Here is a 5,236-nt window from a genome sequence, read left to right on the forward strand (position 1 = left end):
GCATTTGTAGATGCTATTATTGCAGTTCATTTCTTTTGGATTGTAGTCTGAATATTGTTGTAAGTCAGTGAGACTTCCTTGAGGGTTGTATCCTTCTGGGTTATTATCTTTTGAGCAGTGAGATCTAGGAAGTGTGTTTGAATGTTGGTGCATTCCCCATTGTAATATTTTCACACACTACTGTAGAGTATCACCTTACTATGGGTAGGTTCCCACCGTGGTTTTTCCCTTAACTGAGTTTTCCATGTCAAAATATTGGTGTTGTGTGAGGTTCCATTAATTTGTTTATCTATGTTATTGCTGTAGTTTATCAAATCTGTATTTGTGGTTAAGATTGTAGATCTAGTAGAAAACTAATTCACTCCCCTTTCAGTTTTCCTTCATTGTTGTTGCCAACATAGAGAGATGGAATAAAGAATTCTACATGCTTGACGAAGAGAAACCAGAAGAGGAATAGTTGTTGGTGTAAATTTTTATTTGCCTCATTCCTTTTTTACAGGTGTGCACTTTTTGCCTCAGAATTAGCACGTACCTCCTAAGGACAACAACACATTCAACATTAAATTCTAAATTTTGGACAAGGACAGGTGGTAGATCATGAAGACAAATCAACCCCACACCACTCAATCCTATGACCTCAATCCCAAGAAGTAGTTGTCTCAGCCACCTTCTTTTTCTCCCTCAAAGAAGATTTTATATTGTACTTGTAAAAGATGCCTTTTGGGATATTTCATTGAAATGCAAATCAAATTTTGATAAGTGTACTGTTGGTGTTGGAAATAAGCCACTCTTGGACCAATAATGGACTGGTCCAAGAGGGGCTAGTAGCTTAGTGATAGAGCACTCCAACAGTGTATGGAAGGTCCTAGGTTTGATTCCTAATTGGTCCATGTCTCAACATAGTATCAAAGCTAGGTACAGACTAGGAGCCCCAAGCACATGAGAGGTGTGGCTTAAGGGGGGTGTTGGTGTTGGAAATAAGCCACACCCAGACTGAGAATGGACTGGTCCAAGAGGGGCTAGTAGCTCAGTGGTAGAGCACTCCAACAGCGTATGGAAGGTCCTAGGTTTGAGTCCTAGTTGATTCCTAGCTCAGATACCATGTTGAGACATGGACCAACTAGGAATCGAACCTAGGACCTTCCATACACTATTGGAGTGCTCTACCATTGAGCTATTGGCCCCTCTTGGACTAGTCCATCATTGGTCTGGGTGTGGATTATTTCCAACACCAACACCCCCCCTTAAGCCACACCTCTTGTGTGCTTGGGGCTCCTAGAGTGGACCTAGCTCTAATACCATGTTGAGACATGAACCAGCTAGGAATCAAACCTAGGACCTTCCATACAATGCTGGAGTGCTCTACCACTGAGCTACTAGCCCCTCTTGGACCAATCCATCATTGGTCCAGGTTTGGTTTATTTCCAACACCAACATGTACTACCAGCCTAAAGTGTTTTTTTGCTCCCTTGTGTTATAAAAGGGAAATTAGGGCTAGTAGTTAAGGATTCTAAATATTTTGAGAAGTATATTTTATTAGGTGAAAATTCAAAGTAATAGAAAAAGTCTCTTTCTATAGATACATTGTGAATTGTCATGAAAATGTATAATGTTTTTGAAAATTAATGAAATAAATTAGTTCACATTGTCTCCATCTTTTGTGTGTTTTATATGAATGTTTATGTTAAAGATATACTAATTTGTCTTCTCTAATTAATGGAGAATGTGTAGTTGTGATAATGGGTCTCTTTTAATGAAAGAGTTAAATTGCGTTTCAGGGTTACTGCAATATATATGCAACTGAGTGTGATTGCAAGAATGGTCTACACTTATTTCAGCAACATAACATGCAAGGCATGAAGAGTTGGGTTAAGAATTGTTATATGGAAATACATTATGATCTTTTATAGTTTATATGTGGTTAAAATTTATTCCTAGTAGGATAAGTACTAGTCTTACTTTCTTAGTCATTTCAGGATCATTCAAAATAAAATAAAAACTTTTTTTCCCTGTTGTAAGAGTAGTTTAGTATAGAATATCATCTTAATCTATACCTTAATGTTTCTAGACCAAGAGGAATAGTTGTAATCAAGTATAAACCAAATTTCCTTGGTATATTTTCATTGAGATGAATATGTTATTAAGTAGTATCATGGGTAAAAGTCACATGTCTTAAGTACTATAGGTATGCCTGCCTAGGTTTTGTAGAGCCTGAAGAGTAGAAGGTCATTAGTTTCAGCTAAGACCTTGTTTATTGGCCACTAACCTAAAGATCTATAGATCAAATTTCGCAAACTTGATGAAACCTTTTAGATAATTATTTGGAAAGACCAACTCCAGTAACTCCTTCATTCATGTTAGGCACTTGTTGAGTTTGAAAAGGACTAATATTGGCTTGTTGTCCACTATCAACAACCCTCTTCTTAGATCTTGTATAAATTTCAATTGGATTATAGGAATAATATTGTGATTATAAATGATTCACCCCACAAATTCCTCTTTGCCAATTCATAAGGGTCACATCACATTGAGCAACTCCTTGAAAGGTGCCCTATTCTTCTTGTGCTTCATTGAGTGGATTTTGTGGTTCAACAGAGGCATTTTGGACCATAAGGGCCTAATTTTGGGGTTAATTGTGAGGATAACACCATTCATGCTCTTGAGCTAAATTTTTTTGAACTAGCACTAGCTACCTATATATGCTAGCAATGTTTGGATTATAAGGTTGGTATGGCCTAACATTCAAGGATTGTCTTTGACCTGATAGGGAGATTTCTAATTTCCTTAAAAAGGAGCTTGGTAAGGTCTTTTTGGTTCCCAAATCAACAGATTGCAAAACCCTAAGAATGTGCCAGGTTCTATGTTCAGGTTGTGCAATTGACTTGTCCAAAGAACAAGAATATTCTGAATGAAGATATCTACTCTTCAGGCTCTGCAAAACCTTGGTGGGTATACCTTAAATATAGTAGATTTATAATCTTATTTAAAACCTGGTTTCAGATCCACTTAGTATGGCACACATACTTCAAGTGAATTCTTAATGAGTTATTACTCCTACTCCTACTTATTTTTCTGGAATAAATTGTAATTCTCGCCAAAATACCCTAGAGAAACTAAACATCTAACATGAAAATGGAGATAATTTTTTTTTATTAACGTTTATTAACAACTAGTGTAACACATAACATCTCCATCTAACTACATTCATTAACCATTTAACCATTATGAACATACATCATTACGCATTTCATAAATTAACGCAAGCAGAAATAACATAACATCATTAACTTTTCCCTAGGGTACTTCAACATCATTACTTGATTAACTACCTTAATGACATCTTACTCACAAGATAATCACATTCCATCTTGAGTTAATGAATCATATTTAATTTCCTAACCATGAGATATGCAACCTACCAGATTATCTATCCATCTTGATATGCATTCCATTATACCATTCTACTGGCATGTTTCATTCCTACTTTAAAATGCAAGACAACTCCATAATCCTACATTCATTTTATGCACTAAATCCAAATGTGTTTTAACCCAACATTTCCTATCTACATTCTCTTTTCCTTTTCATGATAATGCAATCCTAATGCATAGATATGATCCAACTTTACTAATCCAAATAATCCCTTCTAACATAATCATTTCTTACTCTATGAATATTCTTCTTCTAAGGTTACTTTACATTCTAACTTGCTTTCTAAACATTCCATAAAGTAATACAATTAAATCATAATGCAAAATCAACTCTATTTCAACCATAACCATTTTAATTCTAAGATACATAGATCACATCTTTACAATAATACAATTACATCCCTAATGTCTCATTATAATCTATAACATAGTCCCAATTCCAATTACAATCCATATTACAATTACAAGTACATCATGAGCATATCTCTTCCTACTACAAGATTCCAACTACTACATACAAGAATATTACATGTATTCCATCATATTTATTACATAAATCTGCTACAAGGAACATTCATAACCATAATGAAGAAGTATCCACATCCACACATGAAGAATCCAAGAGAACATCCCAATGGCTAAAAGGCACCAACCACCCAGCCATGTGGAACCAAAGGAACCATCCCCTGTGCAAGGAGATGACACAAGGTCCCAACACACACTCTACACCTAAGCTGACACCCTAACCAAAGAGACCAACCACATAGGGACACTCATGCAAGAACCCACACATTACAACAAGAATAAACTCCTAGAGGCGTATAACTCATCAAGACATAAATGCATCAAATAAGGCATATTCATAAATCATCAAGGGGAAAAATGTTGGAGTGGAATGTCATCACATGCCATCCTCAAAACATAATAATATGAGGCACTAGCCCAATGGACATGTGGAGCCATCTCAACCTATGAGAGACCAAGGGAGATTAGCTTATCATCTTCAAGGCCTTCTCATGCTTATCCTAAAATATCCTCCCTAGGACTAAGTCATGAGGCTCAAATCAATTGTTATCTTATTAATGAATCTAGCTACCCAACCCATTAATTATTAGGTTATCACTTATTTACAAATCATGGTAAACTCCCAATGGCCCTGGCGATCTAGACTTCATGCACCCTTACAAGGATCTCATGCAAGCCTATTTCTCACGACCCCGGTCATCACATGAAAGCCCACTCCCCCTAGCATGGCCCAAAAAATAAATGCATCAAGAGGCTCATAATAAAAATCAAATTTGGAATCATAATCATCATACAACCATACACATACATGGTCATCCAAAGGGCATAAAGCCAAATAAACATCAGGAGACTCATAGCATAAAAATACATCAATAAGATAACTAAATCTACTCATCAAATTAAACAAATAAAAATAGCAAGACATATCAACTTGATGGACTGAGCACAATAAATAACTCTCTCAACCATGAAATATTCATCAAATCAATCAAATGCTCATTATGGAAAATCATCAATAAACATCCAAAAATCCTCTGGTACCAAAATTAGATTCAAAAAAGTCAAACAAATAATCAAACTGAGCAAAATGCTAGAAATCCATAGATTAGCGCATATGATATTTAGCCCAGCGCATTTGAGTATTTATTCAACACATATGAATAATCTTTCAGCGCATATAACCAATAATTCACCGCATACAAATAACAGGAATAATGCATATGGATAATTCTATAGCGCATATGAAAAACTAATTAGCACATATGATCAATTATTTAGCA

At 35.6% G+C, this 5,236-nt stretch overlaps 1 non-coding gene across 1 annotated transcript; it reads right to left on the reverse strand.

Annotated features, from left to right (window-relative positions):
- Nucleotides 1–1,112: 1,112 nt before the first annotated feature.
- TRNAT-AGU (transfer RNA threonine (anticodon AGU)) lies at nt 1,113–1,184 on the reverse strand. The gene has a single exon. It is a non-coding gene; the product is annotated as a tRNA-Thr (tRNA).
- Nucleotides 1,185–5,236: the final 4,052 nt, after the last annotated feature.

Source organism: Cryptomeria japonica, chromosome 6 (assembly GCF_030272615.1).
Source record: "Cryptomeria japonica chromosome 6, Sugi_1.0, whole genome shotgun sequence".
Classification (NCBI taxonomy): Eukaryota; Viridiplantae; Streptophyta; class Pinopsida; order Cupressales; family Cupressaceae; genus Cryptomeria; species Cryptomeria japonica.